This window comes from Haliaeetus leucocephalus, unplaced genomic scaffold (assembly GCF_000737465.1).
Source record: "Haliaeetus leucocephalus isolate CR32 unplaced genomic scaffold, Haliaeetus_leucocephalus-4.0 Scaffold773, whole genome shotgun sequence".
Taxonomy (NCBI): Eukaryota; Metazoa; Chordata; class Aves; order Accipitriformes; family Accipitridae; genus Haliaeetus; species Haliaeetus leucocephalus.
The window spans coordinates 1909880-1917064 of record NW_010973209.1 but is presented as its reverse complement, the minus strand read 5'-3'; positions in this window follow the sequence as shown (position 1 = coordinate 1917064).

The following is a 7185-nucleotide window of genomic DNA, read 5'->3' as shown; positions in this document are numbered from 1 at the left end:
TGGGATGAAATTGGTGTGAACTCGTGTGCAGTAAGTTGGATGGAGAAGTGTAAAGGACACGTGGTGAAAGGTGATGTGATACCTTGTCACATTAAAGATATCTCGGATTTCTGGCACAGAGATGTGGGTAGAAGGGTGAATGAAAACTATGTTTGGGAGAGCAGGGTGAGGTGTTGTTTTTGAGGGGAAGAATTTAATTTCTGATGGGAAGTGTTCTGAGTTTCACTTGCTTTCCTCTGCTATCTGTTCCCAGCTCAGACAACTCCTCTGTTCTTCAGTGTACTTGCCCAGGGCTATTGTATATGACTGTTTAAACAGCCGTAAGCCTGTTTATTTACTAAGGCTATAAATTATCTTGAAATCCGAATTCATCACCCTGCAAATACCTTGTTTTAACAGCCAGGCTGGCTCTCTGCTAGAATGATAATAGTAATAGACCTCCTAGCTGATCTGCCAAGTCTCTGTCAAGGGCGAGTGTCCTTGCATGGGCAATTGCTGCCTTCCAGAGATCCAGGCAGAGTGAGGGTTGATTTCTCTTTGTGGGTTTATCTGCTAGTGTATTGGAGAATGCGGCGGCCAGCGGAGGTCTCTGATGAATGAACTGCATATTCCTGTTATCTTATGCTTGCTGGGATTTGCTAGGAAAATAATGATCTGTCTAGTCCAGTATCTTCTAGCCATTAGCTGCAGTTATCTCCAAAAGAAAGCATGAGAGGCTGATACTAATCAAGGAATGGACTTCTCCTAGCTTTTTTTTCCCTCACCCCAGCTAGTAAATAGGTAAGTCTGTTTCTGAAGCATGTGCCTCTTCAACAGCAACGAAAGCTGCAGTATCCTGTTCAATGTTACTGGGGTTGTTTCCCTGTCTATTAGTTTTTTCTGAGGCTTCGGACTTGGTAAGTAACTGGGAGAATTTGTCTGAAAACACGTAAACATCGCACTTCCACTATGCAAAGTGTAAATTCCTTGTCAGGTAACTTCTGTCTCAAATGTTTGAGCCTGCAGATTTATCCAGACAAGATGAAAAGCCGCTAAGGTGGCTGTTGTGAACTCCTGGTCCTGTGTTGTCCTGGCTGTTGCACAGGTTGTGGGTTTTCCTGCGGGTGCTAAAGTTTCTTCTCTTGTTAGAAGCCACTCCTCGCCTCAAGCTGAGTGGGGCCGTAGCAGTGCAGGGCCCAACTGCTCTTGTATGAGCTGTGTTGATCAGGTTGACTCACTCTGGCAGGTTTGTTAGCAACCGTTAATCATCCGACTTACCTGTTCTGCGCTGTGTAAGCTATCGCCTCTGCAAACTTCTGCAATCAAAAAAACTGGAGATGGGAAAGATCTGAGGTCATCCAAGTTCTTCATTTTCCCCCTATGGGGGAAGACTTGTTCCCTACACTAGATTTTCCTGTACTCGGTCCAGTTTTAAGTGACTCAAGCAGCAGGGTTTTCATCGTTTCCCTTGGGAGCCTGGCAGATTTCTCACCATGAGAGATGTTTTCCTAATCCTCCACCTGATCTGTTCCCCTCCTTCATTCCAGCTCTGCACGGGAAGAGTGGCCAATACAAAGCTACAGTGTGTTAATGCTCATCAAATTACTTGAGTACTGGTTAACTCTTTCTGGGTCACTTCGATACATGTCCTGAATAAAAAGGCTTTTGAAAGGAGAATGTTATGGTTGCCACTAAGGTGACACTTGTCTTGAAGGCTGACAAGCATTGATAGTGTAGGTAGTATGAGTACCGAGAGCTGTAGTCCTTAATGGAAGTTACAGGTTTGTGGAAGGTGTTTTTCTATACAATGTAAGCATACCCGCAGCTGGTGGAAACTGGAAAGATCACCCCTGAGATGTTGAACTACATGGTAAACTGAACACGTGGCAAATGCTGTTTTTATTTTTAGGCTTTGCTTGTGCCTAGCACTTAGTCAAGAAGCTTGATTTTTCTTAACAAGCTGATGATTTTCCCATGGATCGCTTTCTTTGCTTATCCTGTCAGTGCTGCCAATGCTGTGTAACCAGTAGCTTGACTGTAATGCTGAAGTAATTCTTAAAATATAGTCTGCTAAATAGATCGGTCATGACAGCATAAAGCCATTTTCCATGAAAGATGAGTGGGATCAGACCTTGGATACGCTGTCGAATGGGAGCCCGCACAAGAAGGGGGAAATAAATTTTTAAAGTGTGGCTATGCAAGGGACAAAACTAGAAGCAAGTCCAATAGTCCACCACTAAGACAATTCCAGAAATATTAAGGGCAGGGTGGGAAGTTGGTAGTGGTTAAGAGGTCTGTGGTAGTGTAACCTATCATGCGATGGGAAGCTTTGTTTTTTGTCGAGGATCGCTTGGGGAGCCGTTTCATGGTTTATCTGAAATGAGCAGTGGGGTCTTCAGCCCTCGGTCTCCACCCTGGTTTGACCTGGCACAGGCAGCAACGCTGCATTCGCACCTCTGCCAGGGAAAGGGGGGGTGGTCAGCGGGTCTGCGCTCCCCCCGCAGCCCAGTGCCGCACGCTGGTCCCACTAACCTCTGCGTGCAAAGAGAGGAACCGCTGCTTTTCTTGGGGAAGAGAGGTTTCTGTGCTCTGAAGAGTACTGTGGCCATGGGGGGGGGGGGGGAGCCAAAGAACATGACTAATGGTAAGATAAAGAACCACCTTCTGTGCGGCCTGATTCACCCGATCCTTGCACAGATTCAGTCTTTCCTCCAGGAATGTTTGATAATGCAGCGCACACGGCTGAGATCACCCTTCTGGCAAGTGCCTGCTGTGTGGTATGAGACCCAGTCATCTGGCAGCACGTTGCTTACTGCAGTCTCCAAGGCAACCCTCCATGCTGTTCTTCTTTGGAAGGTCTGCGTAAAGAAGCTGTCATCCTTCTTACTGTAAGTGCAGCAGATGTGAAGGATTTTACCTGTGCCAATGGACTTTAGACCAGGATGCTGTTGTTCTGAGGAACAATGCTGCCTTGGGTATAGGGTTTACAGCTGAAAGAAGCTGTCTGTCCACTCGCTGTGTCGCAAAATGTCTTTCTCTCCTGCTGGTTGCCCTCTCTGCGTGCTCTCCGAGCCTGTTGCTGTGTCTGTAGCCAGGCGTGCTTGCGTAGAGTCTGGGCTGCCGTGAGGATTGCTGGAGATGTCTGCTGAGGCAAGGCCTTTGCAGAAAGAATTAATTCCAGCTGAGGGGTCCCCAGGTGGATTTACCAGTCTTGCGGTTGTTTGCTCCTGACTAAAATATGAGTGCTCCTGGTAGGGAAACAACTAAGCTGCAGCTCAGACTGTCGTGTCCCATAGTGGCTTCTCTGGAGCAGAAGCTGCTGGTTGTATTGCTCTGGAGGAAAAGCCACAACTCTCTGTTGTAGATGTTTAACCTGGCAGTTCAGAGAGGCGATGAGCTGTCTCGACTGTCTCATAAAGAAGTCCTCTGGGCTGCTCTAAGAGAGGCTGTAAATTGGGTAGGGTGGGTGCTTTGCCTTCTGACTTAGCCTAATAGATGCTCAATGCTAGATAGAAAGGAGGTCCATCGGTGCGATGCTGACCACTGCTAAAGCTCAGTCTGGAATTGTAAGGCTTGAGGTTTGTGTTCTGTCTCCTGCACCTTACTGAGAGGCTGCTCTTATGTTTGCTTTTCAGGTTCATCTATTGCTAATACGGAAATGGGGGTCTGGTGTTTTCTTCTTGCTGAGGGGATTGGACTTTGTTGGCGTGAGTAAGGTAGGGGAAAAGCTCCATGTGTTGTTTGTGGGAAAGAACCCCCCTGCTAGATTGTACGTGGACCTGAGACCACAGGACTCTGTCCAGCTTTGTCTGCTTAAAAATGGGCATTTAGGTTACATTCTTGATCTGGGGGTCATCAGTGTGTGGTGAGAGACTGCCATCTCTTTGGAGAAAGCCAAAGCCACTGTTTCAGTAGCTGAACTATCCGACAGCTGCAGTTAAATGGGGTGACGGTAAGAGCTGGCTTAGCCAAAGCCTCTCGTGTTTCCCGTGGGTGACAGCGTGCTCCTGAATTATAAAAGCTGCTGTCGTTCTTGTTCCCTGCTCTGAGCCCTGGGAGGGAGAGCGCTGGATTAGGTGCAAGCTCTGGTTCATTGCGCAGGTGGTTTGCTTGTCTGCTCCATGTCGAGTGGCAGCTGCTGGGAACCTGGAGCTTTCCTTCTGCCTTTCTGTCAGTCTGTGCTCCCAAACCTGGGCACACCTTCCACCCAGCACACCTCAGTCCCCACTTTGCTCTCTCAGCCCTGGGTTTCTCCTGAGATGTCTGCAAACCGCACCAGCCAGCCGGGATGCCGGCGTGTGTTCGGTCAGGCGCTTTCCAGGAACTCTGCGGTGGCTGCTGTGTCCGTAAATAGTGTCACTTGATGTCTCCTGAGGGGTGGAGGGGAGAAAAGGTATTTCCTTCTTGCTGCCGGGGTGATGCTGCAATGCTCAGGGGATGGGAGCTGGTTCGCCCAGTGCTTCCAGGATCTGGGCCCAGGGAGGGAGGGGGCAACCTGCCCTTCCAGGCTGCGGACCCCCAGTCCAGCAGGACGATCTGGATGGGAGTCGCTGGGCAGAGAAACCAAGTGGGGCTGAGGCATTTGGTACTTACAAGTGAGCCTTCAGCTGTGATAAGATAAGAGTTTGAGTAACTGTGAGGTAGAAAGTCTGCCTAGTGGATTGAGATCATTGTTGTTGAAGGATGTTATGGAGACAGTCCACTTAGAATCTTGGCTGCTGTGCTGGATTTGATTTTTTTTTTCTCTTTTTCCCTGTTCATCTCCCCATCAGCAAGCTGGGGAATACGTGTGGGAAACAAATCGGCAGACAGACAGTGGCATGTGAAGTGATTCTCCCTGCTGGCACAGATGTGATTGCAAAGCAATAATACAAGTGGTGATTTGAAAGCCAAAGATAACTTGCTGCTTTCTTGCTTGCAAAGCCCTTAAATGGTTCAGAGGAAGGGGGCAAGAACCTGAGCCTACTAGTTTGTGAGGGATGTCGGATGCTGCGCAGCTGCTTTTTTATCTAATTGCTTTCTCCAAAGCTCTTAAGTAGTAGGGACGGGCTAGCGTTACAGCATGCGGTAGCGCGAACTGACACTTTACTGGTGGGCAGGCACACGTGCTTGTGCGAAAGGCTGTTGTCTCCCAGATAAGACAAGCCCTAGAATGTCCATAGAGGTTTTTCCCCTTCAGCTCTGCTTGGGCAACATGCAGGCTCTCCATCGCCGCTGGGTTTGCTGTGCACATGCCGGGCAAGAACGAAGCGAGGTCTCCCCTAAACCTTGCCACGCTCAGTCATAGGAGCGAGCAAGCACTTGGTACAACGGATGCAAAGAAGGACACGATCCAGTATGGTAGTGGGGCTGGTCTTTGCGAGCACAAAGGAGATCTGCTGGTAGAAGGGCCAGCCGAGAGGGAGTAAGGGAGCCAGGGACTCGTGGTGTGCATCGATGCCTGGGGCCAGCCAAGCAGAAGGAAAAGAGGCAGGGGAGTGGGGATCAGTCAAGTGGAAGGAGAGCCGGCGTGAGATCCGGGAGGGTGGCAGGAGCTGTGCCGCCTGTCATCAAGTGAATCGCAGCCCGGGCACGGAGCAGAGCGGGCTGCAGCCGCTGTGCCTGTCGGTGGTGGCCGGAGCACGGCGGTGGGAGCAGGGGGGGGCACAAAGAGAGTGTTTCTGTACAGCCTGCCCTCTGCGGTGTGTCAGCCTGGTGCCCTGCAGCCTGTCTGTGCTGGTGTCTCTCGGAGCAAAACTAAGCCTTAATGCCTGGTCTGGAGAAAACTGCTATCTTTTAGGTGAAAAAGAGTAGGAGAAAGTGCTTCAGGTGCCCTGGGTCAAGTCCTCTTTGACTCCAAGAGGGCTTTTTAAGCACCCAAGACTGCTGTGGGTGTGAAACTGCCTGGAATAGCACCGTGGCATCCAAGAGAGAAGGGTGCGGAGCTGGATGGTCCGTGCAGCTCAGGGCGCAGAGGCAGACCCCCAGCCTGGTCCTCTTGCTGTGCGTGTCCATGGGAGCAGCTGGGTTGCCCCAGCCAGGCAGTGTGAGAAGGCTTTCCAACCAATTGTGTGGGATGTTTTCCTTTGATTCATCAGCTGTAATTCCTCCCGAAGACCTGGCGTGCTTTCCTGGTGGCTTGCCTCCTGCAAGTCATCTGTTCCCGTTTGGGACCGGCCGCTCTGGGCGCTGACCTCCAGGCGGCCTCGCCTGGGTTCACTTCCAGGGGATGCAGCCTTTCCTAACCCCCCCTTCTCCCCATAGATATCCCGATAGCTCCCAGCAGCATGAAATCCTCTCGGCTCCCTGTTCCCTGACCCAGTTGTTTGCATTGGTTTCCTGGGGCGAGAGGTTGCCCCCAAGGATTGCATTGGGTTCCCTCTTCTCTTTACTTTTCTCACAGTTTCTAAGACGACCGGTGCCATGAGACGCAAATGTCAGACCTTATATTTTGTGTGCCTGGGGACAAGTCTCACTCTGCTCCACCTACAACCTGCTGCTGGATTATACAAACCCCTTGTGTTGCCACTTCTTGGCGTGACTGCGAACGGTTCCCATCCCCAGTTTGGCAGCGTTTCACCCCTACCAGCTCTGAGTACAAACTAGGGCTGGGTTTGTTTTGTCGAAATCCCATGGTATCAGAATGCACCGCATCAGAACACAGCATTTGGTGTCTGATAACTGGTTTATTTCAATGCGAAACGAGTGGAGGACTGTTTCCTCTGACACCTCTGAGTGCTGAGGCTAAGGCAGAGGGGGAATAGTTTCGGAACTGCTGGTGGACTGGGGGGAAAAAAAAGAAATAAGCAAGCGGGCTGCTGGCCATCAGCGAGCTCTTAGACTTGGACCTTTAACCTGAGGGATGGGACTTTCCAGGCTGAGTCAGAGCTCCTTTTTCCCCCGAAATACCTCATTTAGGCACCTTGCAGGCAAGGCCAGCTGCTGCGAGCTGCCTAGCTCAGTTCTCCATCCGGCGCTGCCTACACTTGTTTCCCTTTCCTGCCCACTCATTCTTTCTTTCTCCTCTTGGCTTCCTCCCCTCTGGCCTTTGGGAGAGGGGTCTGGGGCTTGCAGCCTGCAGACCTGCCCCTTCCCTGCTTCCCTGGACCTCCTCCTGGTGATGCTTCAGGAGCTCTTGTGCCTTGGCCGAGAGAGACATCTAGTGGGGTCAGAACTCGGGGACCTGGGGGTTTTTTTCTTTTGCTTTTTTCTTTATTTTTAATCCTT